Source organism: Bos grunniens, chromosome 18, assembly GCF_055505025.1.
Source record: "Bos grunniens cultivar Pamir isolate PY7600 chromosome 18, Bosgru_T2T1.0, whole genome shotgun sequence".
Classification (NCBI taxonomy): Eukaryota; Metazoa; Chordata; class Mammalia; order Artiodactyla; family Bovidae; genus Bos; species Bos grunniens.
Window position 1 is genome coordinate 42,582,495 of NC_141182.1, and position 13,040 is coordinate 42,595,534.

General features: G+C 46.5%; 1 long non-coding RNA gene across 1 annotated transcript; it reads right to left on the reverse strand.

Moving 5' to 3' along the window:
- Window positions 1-2,341: 2,341 nt before the first annotated feature.
- On the reverse strand, window positions 2,342-7,105 carry LOC147353565 (uncharacterized). The gene is made up of 3 exons (XR_015146713.1): window positions 6,805-7,105; window positions 6,026-6,131; window positions 2,342-3,236 (listed from the first exon to the last, which is right to left on the reverse strand). It is a non-coding gene; the product is annotated as an uncharacterized LOC147353565 (long non-coding RNA).
- Between the last annotated feature and the right edge of the window lie 5,935 nt (window positions 7,106-13,040).

Sequence of the window (13,040 nt, forward strand, 5' to 3'; positions counted from 1 at the left end):
AAAAACCATAGCAAAGTGGTTAGATGTGTAAGACTGACTGTCGTTTAGCAAATCTGGTGCCATGACCTGTGATCAGTGCTGGGATGGGACCAAGGGAACCCAAGCTACAGCAGAGCAAAATAATGAGAGACATAAGGAACATGGCTATACCAGGTGATGAGGTGAGTTCCTGGTGAGGACAGAGTGGCAAAGGTACATCAGCTCATGTCAGAGAAGGCTTCCTAGAGGAAAAGATGTCCGCGTGGAAACATGAAGAAGGGGCAGAGATGAGAGGAGGTATCCAGGCAGACAAAGGAGCAGGAACAAAGAACCCAGGATGAGTGTATGATTGGACTTTTCCAGAGTCATGAGTGAACCCAGAGTTCTTAGGCTTCCAGATGCCATTTATACGAAGCCTCTTCCAAAAAGCAGAATCTCAGGATGCCTGCAGAAAAAGTTCTTTTCCATTCTTCCTGGAAAATAAATTTACTGTCTCTGCACTGAGCTCCTTGAAGGAATTGGGCAACGAGAAGGAAGATGGTGAGCTGATTCAGACACAGGAAGCAGGAGCTTTCTTCACATGTCCTCTTGGAATGACTCTTTCACTTATTAAGACATCAGATGAGTCTTTGCCCCATGCTGAGAATCAAATAGAAAGGATGTGACGAGCTATGGTATGGATGCACATTTGTCTACATTTGGACTCCGAGGAAGCCAAACACTGCATAGATTTGCAAATAACACAAGGACACTGGAAGAAAACCAAAAGGAGCCCAGGAAAAATAAACAGTCCCCAAATACCCATCTCTGGAAGGGAGAAGAACATTCAGGCCAAAGAATTGTCTTAGAGATTGTGTTGAAGTCCACTCAAGTAAGCTCTCAACATCCCTCATGACATACAATCATACTAGGACAGCTAGTGCTATCAGGATTTCAGGATTCAGAAGAACAGGCAGGAAACTTGGACTCATCGAGGTCATCAAGGAGGGTGATCAGATCAAGAGGTGTTCAGAGGCAAGAAACAGTGGTCTTGCCCAGGACGCAGGCATCCCCTCTCTCCATCTGTGGGGTAAATATATGTGCATGTGTGTTTGCTAAGTTATTTCAGTTGTGTCTAGCTCTTTGCGACCCTATGGACTATAGCCCTCCAGGCTCCTCTGTCCATGGGATTCTCCAGGCAAGAATACTGGAGCAGGATGCCATGCCCTCCTCCAGGGGATCTTCCCAACCCAGGGATCGTATCCATATGTCCTGCATTGCAGGCAGATTCTTTGCCACTAGGGCCACCTGGGAAGCCCATAAATGCCTCCTGGTTGGCATAGCACAGGACCCACAATCCTCCAAAACGTGGCCATACTGGCAAGGATAGCATTCAAGAAGGCAAAATCATCATGTCCTTTAATCAAAGCTTAAATGATCTCTTTTGCAGTAGCCATGTGATGTGAGATGTGAGAGTCGGACCATAATGAAGGCTGAGTGCTGAAGAATTGATGCTTTTGAATTGTGGTGCTGGAGAAGATTCTTGAGTCTCTTGGACTGCACAAAGATCCAACCAGTCAATCCTAAAGGAAATCAACCCTGAACATCCACTGGAAGGACTGATACTAAAGCTGAAGCTCCAATACTTTGGCCACCTGATACAGAGAGCTGCCTCATTAGAAAAGACCCTGCTGCTGGGAAAGAATGGAGGCAAAAGGAGAAGAGGGTGGCAGATGAGACAGTTAGATAACATCACCAACTCAATGGACATGAATCTGAGCAAATTCCAGGAGATAGTGAAGGAAGGCAAGACCTGGCTTGCTGTAGTCCATGGGGTCACAAAGCATTTGACATGACTTAGTGACTGAACAACAAATGATCTCCTAGGATATGGTTGAATTCAGATGCCCCAAAAGAACATGCCCTATAAGCCAGAGGTACGGGACTTTCAATTCCCTGCTGGCTCTTGGAAGCTACTGACACCTTCCCCAACCTCAACAACCCCACTTTCTGGGTGAGGTGCCTCCACTTCCTGTACCTGAGCATTCTGCTTCCTGGTGGAAGGTGGGAACAACAACAGGTGTGTTTATGCCATAGACTGTCCTTAGAAGTCTAGTAGCATTCACAGAGGGAACAAGCTCAAGGGTGGACATGAAGTTACCTCCACATACAACCCTTCCCATGTCAGGCTGCATGGTAGCCGGCCAGGGATCTCTGGCCCCAGCACACACCCCACCCAGAACTACCTTTGTACCTCCCTCCTTCCTGCACAGCACACCAGCCTTTAACCTTTTCTGAAGCTCAGAGACATGGCTGGGACTTCCACACAACTGCTGTCAAAACGTCGAGCCGCCAACTATAAACTTTATTGTGATGTCTTGCTTTTCGGGAATAATTACTCGGTACCTAAAATGTTAGCCTATTTACTGCTTGTGCAAAAAGATGACAATAAAATCAATGTTGCACAATTCCCCAGAGCCCATCAAAGTCTTTTGCAATGTTAATGGATCGGTGAGTCTAAGAGGTGTGATCTCATGCTGGCCTGAGTGGACGCTTGACTCCAGTGAGGGAACATTCTACCTCTTATCAGCCCATGAACCCTCATCTTCCAAATTCAGTCATTCTGAAAAGTTGGCTCCATCCCTGGGGTGAGTGAATGGGTGGAAGGCAAGGGTGGAGGGTGACAGCAGATTGATAAGTACATGAAATCACAAATCCTGTGAGCTGGCCAGCACTTAGAAGGACTGATGGGTCCAACCCCATTATCTCAAGACAAGGACACAGTTCCAGAGAGGGAGAGTGGTCCACCCATGAAACCAGACCCAGACTCATATCTTCTAGTTTCTGGTCTAAAAGGCTACTCACCACTCTGCTCTTGGATTGGAACTTTTTTTTGGGGGGTGGGGGTCCCCTTGTGGCATTCTCTCTTAGATCACAGGCATGTCTAGAGCAAAGAAATGCCTTCAGCCGGGAGGATAGGTTCTTCTGTGCTCCTAGTCATGTGAATGATACACAAGCCAGCAAGGCTTGGACGCTCAGAGAAGTTTGGGGGAAACCGCATAAAAAGTTCCATTCTGGGCAGTCAGTGTATGCTGGCAAATCAAAGGTTCTGAGAAGTCTCACCAAAATCATCATGTTCACTTCGCTCACCCAGCATTTCTAGAATGTCTCCAAGCCAGGCACTTGGATGGAAGGAGAGGTGCGGAGTATCGGGAGGAGAATTTACTGCGGCACACTGCCTTCAGCCTACTCCCAGTGGCACACAGGGCTGTTGGTGGCTGCAGAGAGGCAGAAATGGGGTGGGAAAGGTTTAATGGAACAGAGGCAGGTGATGGCAAGGGACGAGAAGAGTGATGCAAACAGACTGCAGTGTATCTTTGCAGCCACAGCATAGACCCAGGGCAACCGGGGCTCTCTTACCCCAGCATGCGGTGGGGATGACGGTAGGGGGGCGGCTAGGTTGGATGGAAACCAGAAGAGGGGCACAGAGCAGATGTCTGAAGAGATACAAAAAACAGCTATGGCAGAGCAGCCCCCAAGTCTGCCCCCCCAGTGTAAGATCGCTTCTGACTGACAGGGTATCAAGGGACATCAGAAAGCAGAGAATGAGACACTAAAGGCCATGTGGAAGGGACAAGTCCTGCCTTTGCACCGGTGCTCTGGCCATTCTGAGCTGCCCACTTGGGGCCAACTGTGGGGCCTCTCTGTACATGTAGGGGCCTGCACTGCCCTGGGCATGACCACAGTGGTCACTAGGGCTACATGGAGTGGCCATTCTGCAGCAGGCTCTGTGCTACGAAAATGCAACCTCTTTAGGTACTAAATCCTATCCAGAGGCCAGTCCCTTGGAAGAGGGACATACCTGAGGTCTTGCCGAGGTGACATTATGCTCTCCCTTTGGCTTCCAAGCCAGTGATTTGTTTCCTCTTGCAGCTACATCAAGGGAACGAGCTGATCACTTCCAGAAAGAGCCTCTCTACTGGGCCCTGGCCCTCTCTGTTTCACCCCTCAAAGCCCACTCACAACAGTTTGTGGGGATTTCCTGCAGCTCTTCCCATAAACTCAGCGGGACACTCTCCAGGGACATGTCATTCTACACCTAAGAAACAATTGTTGAACCCTACCTTTTGTTTTTCCCTCCCCAAACAAATGTCTAAGAATGCAAAAGTTCGCCAATGCTAGGGTTTTAGCAATTTTTGGAGGGAAAACATCACACAGCTTGCTTAAATCTGTCATGATGCACGCCCCCTCGATTCCCTTCTTTTTTACTCAGAAAAGCTCAATTGAATCAGGGAGGCATGTTAGAGAAATCGTTTCCCCCTCCCTTGCTAGGTAGATTTGTTCAGGTGTTTACTCCTGAACACCCGCTGCTGTCTTCTCCCAGCTCACCAGTCAGACTGTGAAACTTGCTGGGCTCTGGAAAATCATTACAGTCCCCCAGTCCCTTGGCCACACGGGCACCTGCTCTTCCTCTGGGCCAAAGTGCCACCATTTTCCACTCAAATTTCTTCAAAGCTCCCAGGCAAGCATGAGCTGATCCCGAGGACTCATCACGGACTCTTCTGTGAACGTGTCCCTCCACCAACTGCAGTCAGCCACCTGTGAACTCACCCCTCCCACCTGCCTTCCCCACGTGTCATTGGATGAGAGAGGCTCATTGGGAAAAGAAAAGACAGAACCCCAGGACCAACAGGGAGAGGTGGGAAAACTCAAATGAGGTGGTGAGAAGTGACCTAACCACGAGTTTAGGAGTGAGAGATGAGACAAAAAAGTAGAGAAGAGAGAAGGATGGAAATATATATTCAAGGGAGAGGGAGGGAGGGAAGGAGAGATGGAGGAAGCACTTTGCCGTGGCTTCCGCAGTGGGTCCCAGATCTAACCATCCATCATCAGGTGCGGGGTGGACGATCTCTGCCCCTTTACCTATGACCAGCGGTGATGTTTTTCCAGCGATTCCACAGGAGTCAAAAACCCAACAAAGCGCATCGCGGGCGCTGTAAAGGGAGCATGCTGCTCGTGTCTGTGACCACTGTATGCAAAGCTTGGCATTAGTCACAGCCAGGCCGGCTGTGACAGGCCTGAAGTGAGGGAGATTAATGCGAGGCTGGGGCACTTTATTATTGTCATTCTGTTCTTTCAGACTCTGCCTCTGACTTTCAATTTTGCTCCAGAATTAATTGTCTGCTCCCTGCAGTATGACTGATGGAGAAGGATACGCATAGCCCAGGCACCTGGCTCTGGCCTTGACAGTCTGAGGCCCAGCAGAGGATGTATTGTGTGCGGTCAGAGCAGGGGACAGACGGGCATCTCTCAAAGAATCAGCCCACGCCACACCGGCCTTCAATCAGACGTGACCGAAGATCACCCTTGGCGAAGCATCGTCTGTGCTGGTAGAGTCCCTCACATCTTACCCGGGTTCCTGTTCAGGACCCTCCCAAGGACCCAGAGCTCAGTCGGTTGGTGGAGTCCTTCTCAGCCCTCAGCTCTGTGATTCTCCTCCTTGCTCTGGTTCTGACAGTAAATTAGGAGGTGCAGCCTCATTGGTCCCAGCCCTCCCAGATGTAAGCATTTTTGTGGGCATGTTATACCCAGCATTGCTGACTGTAGAAAATACAAGGCTGGTCCCACTCTCCAGTTGGAGTTGAATATTCACCTCCCACCTTCTCGTAACTCTCCTGTACCTCATCTCAAAAAAACCCATTGTTTATTTTAAAAATGTAAACTAGAAAGCCTCCCTTAATAATCAACTCCTGAGAGAAATCACGAACAAAATAGCAATGCTCTCTGCTTTAGAAGGAGTAGAGAGCCCAACAAATGGCTGTTGAGTGGATAAATGAATATATGAATGCGAGCAAGGATAAATGAATGGATGAACAAATAAGTGGGATTGTTTTTATACATAAATCCTTCCTAGTCATCTTTCAAGCTAAATTCAGATGCTATTCATTGTTCTAAAACTCAGTCAGCAATCTGGGCGTGATTATTTTTTCTTTGCAAATGGAACCCAACTTTAGATGTTTAACAACTTTGGCAGGGAGGAGAGAAAGTCTTTGTGGAATACACTTACAGCATTCACTTCCATGCTCTGGCCTGGCTGTTTGTAGTCCAGATTGCTTTTCAACATGAGGTTTAGATGTTACAATTTCAATGCAGGAGATGCAGTTTTCCTGGCCCTCCCAAAAGAAAGTTCCATTAAAGAAACATCTCCCATTTCCAAAGCACCTCTTCTGCTAAACTAGATAAGATTGATACCTGGAGAAACCTCCCAATAACGGAAAGGGCAAGTGTTGATGAGCTAAGAACCGTTTTCAAGTCTGGTTCCTTGTAGAACTTTAAGGAGTTCCTTCTAAATACAGTACCTGACTATAACCTGCAATAAATTATTACAGCCTTAACTCACCTGGTACTTTCATACGATTATGGTATTATGTTAAAGGGTACAGAAATATATAATATGCTCAACTGTCTCTACAGCTGATACCAGAGGGAAAATTACCACCACTCAGTAAAGAAGATCCAACCTCATTACATTAATGATTTATCACAATGGGAAAATGTGAAAAGTAACTAGTTGCTTTTATGAAAAGAGGCAGCTTTTCCCACTGGCAACCCCTGCAGGGTCTCGCAGAAGAATTTCGAAGGGGCTCCAGACATCCACGTTTTCCCACCCCCTTTCCAAAGCTCCCTTGGAAACCGTCAGGAGAAGGTGTGCAGGCAAACGTTGGAATATCCTTCAAACTTGACATTAAGTATTCAAATGTTACTTAAGCAAAGTGTGAGCAATTAAATTAATCAATCTTCCCAGCCATGTACAGAACAGATGTTCAATAAATCCTCTTTGCTTACAGTGAAGGAGGAGAGTCCACTTTTAACTGTCCTTCAGAGATGACACTGCTCAGGCCTCCTCTGCCGGCCTCCAGGGCCACCGTCCGGTGCTTCTGCTGCGCTTGCCTTTATTATAAATAACAGCAGGCACCTGGACTACCTGTGCTACCCGGGAGGCTCAAGCTTAATGATCCTTCCGACGCCAGGCTCCGCTTGCTACTGATCCCGGGGACCAGGGCTGATGGGAATGGCAAAGGAATGATGACAGGCAGTGACAGATCACTCTTGGCCGACTGATGCTGCTGACAAGTGGTGAGGATGGCCCAGTGTTACAGAAAGGGCAGGAGAAAAGTATTCACTTGACTTTCAGAATTTTCCCAGAAAAACAAGCCAATGAGCCAAAATCACTGAGACTCCCAACAAGTGTACAGACTCCAGCTTTGCTACAGGAGGGCTGGCTGGGTCTATCCTACATAAGGGAGCACTGGCAATCAGAAGCTGTGGGTTAAGCGAGGGTAGAACACCAGACATCAGATAGCAGGAGCCTTGCTCTCTTTACAGGAGGAGTTCCCTCCCAGAGAGTAACTTCACCCCTGGGCTCCAGAAGGGGCCCTGAGGGAGTCAGTTCTCCCCCTACCTGCAGACAATCGCGCAGTCTCCCGGTCACACCACCCAGGACTTGAAGTAGCCTTCTTGGCCTCCGCTCTGCCACAGAGGGGGCCATCTCCCAACTTCACAAATAATTAACTCCCCAAAAGAGCCAGTTTGCCAAAGACAGCAAGACTTGACCTACCCCTTGTGGCGTCTCCAACTACATCTGTCTCCCTAAAGAGGAGGGTGGAGAATCCCAAAGCACGGACAGGCACTTGGTCCCCCCGACCATGTCCCACAGGATCACCACCCAGACCATGACACTCCCCAGACCGAAGCTTCTGACCCCCACCCACTGCCACCCACAAGGCCACTGACATTCAGGAGTGGCGGTTACAGTCCCTGCCCTCCAGATATACAACTTCAACCTTTTGAAGGCTGCCTTTCCATATATGGACTTTATCCACATTTTAATGAGGCTTTAAAATCTCCAAGATTAAGCTGGTATTTTATGTAGAACTGCCTGCTTTTTATGATATCCTGACATGTTGTACAACATTTGGCGACTATATTGATCCTTATAAATTCAGCATCTATATATATTCATGAAAAGTACCTTTTCTCCCCATTCGGGCCACAAGATGATCCAGACACACATTTCCCTGAGTGGAGACAATAAAACTGCAATTGTCATGGTTTGGAGCGTACACAATGTCTCAGTGTTTTCAAATTAAACCCCTTTTACCATCTGCCTGAAAACTCCTCGACGAAGAAATGACAGTGCTTTTCCAGGTATCTGATGGTGTAAGTGCCCCTGTTTCTCCTTCAGGTGAGCCTGTTATAAATCCTGAGGGGCCCAGCGAGGACTTCCACCCACCTGGGACATTATACATCTTCATGCCCTCATGTTTGTCCGGCTACAGAGACCAACCTCCCCATGTTTCTTGTGCCATCTCATGCTTTTAACCTGAAACAAATGATTGCAGGGGGGAGAAAAAGCATTATCACCTTGGCGAAGCATCAGGAGTATTAAAAAAAAAAAAGAAGGAGAAGAAGAAGAAAGGGACTATGGGCAAATTCATCTTCGGCTGCTACAATCAATCTCTCACCTAAAGAAATACACAATAACTAGGCAGGAAAGAGTCAAGATTTATGACTTAGAAACATCTACACTGACCAGCATATACCTAGCCTTCTTGGCTCCCTCCCTACCCGAATGGCTCTCTCTAACAGTTACAATGATAAACTGTCTCTCCCTACTGTTTTACAAGTACATTAGCTTTATTTAATGAGATCTCAGAGTAATTTAACAGATGTATATAGGACATAAGACTAGGAAAACTCTTGCTACTTGGATACTTTTGCCAAGGTATTCTAGGACAGCTAATCTGAGGGGTAGCTTTAGATTCTTTGCAAAAGTATTATTCAAATCTTCTGAAGGCTTTTAAAAATGATTTTAATAGAAATATTTTATTATAATCAACGAGAAGAGAGCCACTTTCACATTCACTTGCATTCAGCCCATCAAAAGCCAGGATAAATGGGCTTTCTGAAATCACGGGGACTCACTTACATATTGAATTGTCAGGAAGAATGTCACTGTCAGAAATTAATACATTTGTAAAAACGTCTTCCATTCACCCACCTCCCAGAAGGAGGAAGAAGATACCTGGGTACGAGGGCAGGGAAAGAAGGAGGGAGAGGAAGACTTTCTGAGACACAAGGCAAGGCTCCTGTTTCTCTGCCAATGTCACACTCTCCTGAGGGGTTGGGGGGGGTGGGGTAAGGGGGCACAGAGAGGGGAGAAAGGCTGGGTATCCTTGCCACCCTCAGAGCCTGCTCTGTTTGCCAGGGCTTCCACTGCCTGGCCAGTTCCTTTTTCCTTCCCTCACACTCCCTACCTCTGGGCTCTCTGGTAGCTATAATGGAGAAATGACAATGGTATTAACTTTTTAAAAATTGCTTTAATAAACTGCCAATTAATAAGTGAGGAGAAGCCACGGGAAATTACCTGGCTGAGCTTAAAATAAAATTAAAAGGGGAGGGGGGCCTTTTTCCTCCTCCCTTCTCCAAAGGCACAGGATGGGCTCTGACATACTGTGTTGCAATTTTCCAGCCAAACCCTCCTGAGACCAAAATCTATACTTGCCCAGCACCACGTACTCATCTGTGACACATTTTACTCAAAATGGAATGTTATCCTAAGTTTGGTAAATGATTGCAACAAATCCATGGGGAAACAAAACAGAACAAGGAAAACAGCAACTCAAAATTCCCGCGCCACCCCCCCCCCCCCCCCGCCCTGGTGAGAGCAGTTCTAATTGTGTTTGTGACTTTTTCTAAAAAAACAAAAGGGGGAGAAAATGGTCTTACTCAAGGACTGGCTGCTTTTGGTTGAAATGTTTATTTCTCTTTCAGATCTCTTTAAATTATTCGTTAACAGCCTCCAGTTGATATTTACAATTCTGCAAAAAAAAGTGTTCTCTGTCCCTTTCCTCGGAGGCTGGAACAGTCCCTCGTAAAGTGCTTTTATACGGGGTCACCTCTGAAATCGTGACACGTGACAGCAGGTAGATGTGGATTAAAGCCTGTGCGGTGTGCGTGTCAGCTCAAGGTAAACATATTTCATGGCCTTCTACAAAATATAGAATATGTTACATAGTGCTAATGGCTCCTTATGAATAATTTAGGAAATCCAATGCAGTGTCTTTAAAATCTAACATTCACAGTGAGCATAAAAACTCAGTCAAATGAAAGGTTATGAAATTAGTGGTGACCATACGAAATCACAACAAGAAATCACAAGGCACCAGCTTGCTTTGGGGGTGAGGGGCTCTGAGAGGAAGGGAGAGATGGGGGGTGAGGTGAGGCAGAGCACACCCATCGGGGCAGGAAAAAATCTGTTGCATGAAATTTCATTTCTTGAGAGCTATACATCAAGTTGTATTTGTTTAATGAGGTTGGCACTGGAAAGATGTATAGAACATGTCAGACACCCGGTCCCGATGCGAGTGGGGGAAAGATAACATCTCCGACTCTGACCACTCACTTAGTCTTCCAGCCGGCTTCTCTATCTGGTGGCTCTTTGGGGAATAATAAATGAGAGGCCAGAAAGGAACAAGGAGCCAAATAATGAAAAACACATACACACACAAAAGAAAAATCATAACATTGGAGAGCCAGATTTACCGACCTCACAACTACATAATCAAGAGAAAGTTATCCCTGAAGAAACTTTTTCTCAGCAGTCCGATCTTAAATAACAGGGAGCCCTGTGAAATTTACATCACTTTTAAGATATGCAAATTGAATGCAAGGTATAGACATAAGGGTAATTAATTGTAAATCTAAGAATAATGTTTCTTTGTCAGGCTGTCTCCATGTTGTGGAATACATTCTAATGTGCCTTAACTTGGAATATTTTTTAAAGGCTGGTCTAATTAGAAGATGTTCAGAATTTCAAAATACGAGTTATTCTTATCATTTAATTTAGCCTCTCTCACATTTAATAACAATTTACTGATTGCATGAAAATATTTTAATCTTTCAAGGTTAAAGCACTCGCTTCCAAGTCCAAATAGCCAGGATCTGGGTAGAGAGACAAAGTTACCGGGAGACCCCTCTTCTGCAGGTCCTGACTAGGTTTTGGGTGTGGAGGGGTCTACGGGGTTCTGCCCACAGTTACTGTGTGGCCTCTCTTCATCATCTGGCGCATCAGCTCAACTCCCACCTGTTGTGCTGATCTCCTTATGACGTTGAGGACAATGGGACTGATTCGCACACTTCATGTTTAGTTCTCTCTACCTGCTGATGAAAACCTCTCACATCTTATTAATGAAATCAGGGGGCAGATTCCGTGTGTAATGGAAGCTCAGAAACTCCTAAGTACAAAGACGGGGAAAGAAGTTTTCAGATCAAGAGAATCTGACACTGGGCTCTTAGCAAGAAAGCTTTTCATCAAGATGCACTTGAAGAGAAGTGGGGAAGAGGGGTGGGTGAGGGGTGAGGTGCTTTGGTGAAGCAAAGGAGACATGCAGGTTGGGAAAGTGGCTCGGTCCTCTGTCCACCCTCAAGCATCCGGCTCAGACAAATGACCACTGAGAGGATGAGACAATGGCTGCCTCTTACTCTGAGGTTGAAAACAAATAAACTCTCTGAAATTCTAACTGCCATCCCTCAGAAGAGGTTTGATGAAGGGGGGATTGTGCAACTGTGGAAGGTCTGCATGGATGGATGGAGAGGTGGGGTGGAATGCAAGTGCAGGACTGGCCCAAGGAGAGTGCTGAAGAAAAAAGCCCCTCTCCTGGACTGGAGACATGAGTACACCATGACAGCATTCTTTTTCTGAGCACTTGGCACTGGGCTAGGTATATCACTTGCTGCTTTAGCAATGCCATGACAACCTCTTCAGTGTCCCGGGATACTCAGCATCAGCTCTGGGCTGAGGACTCTTAAACTGAAACCCCCAGCCTGGACCTTCCCAGTGTGTACAGCTTGCAGCTTCATTGACACCTACTCTTGATGACTGAGGGTCATTTCTAGCCCACTGGGTCCCAGTAGAGCTCCTCTATTCCCACCCTACATAACTCTCAGGCTTTGGGTCGCAACTCAGGTGTCACTTTCTCTGATCACTGTTTTATGGAGACCACCTCCCTCTTTTCTCTGTATTATATTCCTCTACTTACTTACATAAGAGAAACATACACAACTTGCATTCATTTCAATTATGTGCAGTTGTTTATTTCATGTTGTCTGTGTGATCCACTAAGAGAAGCTGGGAAGTAGGAAGGACAGAGGTGCTCTCTGCCACACCTACTGCCCATAGCCTTTCATTTGCCAAGAGTGGATTCTCCCTCAGTGGATAAGTTGACAGTGACTTGGCTTCCAACTCAGATTATGGTGTGGTCTGTGCCTCCTCCCTGAGCCTCTCAATAGTCCTGCAGCCACTCCCATGTTGCCATATGTAGAAAGAGCATCCTGGCATATTGCAGTCCCCTCTGGGCACTTTGTGGACAAATGAGCTGGACAAGAGCCAACTGAACAAGAACAAGGACTCTGGAAAGTGAATCTTCCAAGGCTTGGTTTAAAGGATTGATAATGCTGAGCATAGAAGGGAAAAAAAAAATGACTGAATGGAATTGTGACAATTCTTTGAAAGATAGGATGGAGGGATTTAAATTGATCTGTAGAACTGCAGAGAGCATACTTAGGGCACAGAAATGAGAAGGCAGGGCACATGGTTGAAAGAGCTGGATCCTAGAGCAAAACATCTGTGGACTCAATTTCAGCCCACCACCGACTACTTTGTGGGTCCTGGGCAAATACTCCATTCTGCCATGACTGTGCTCAACCCTTGTTGAGAGGACTTAGTGAAAAGTTTGCAATGTACCTAACTGCTGACCATTAAAGAGAGAGATTTAGGAAAACAAATGTCCTCCAAGCCTTATACTTGTAGGAAATGGCGAGGTTACATTGAGATTAGTGGTGGAATGACTTGAATGTTAATTTTTCACCAGCACATGCTGCAACTCAAGTTTCTTATAAAAGTTGAACCATTCCCTGCCGGTGTGTGCACGGTCAGTCACTTCGGTTGTGTCCGACTGCGACCCTGTGGACTGGCCCACCAGATTCCTCTGCCTATGGGATTCTCCAGGCAAGAATACCAG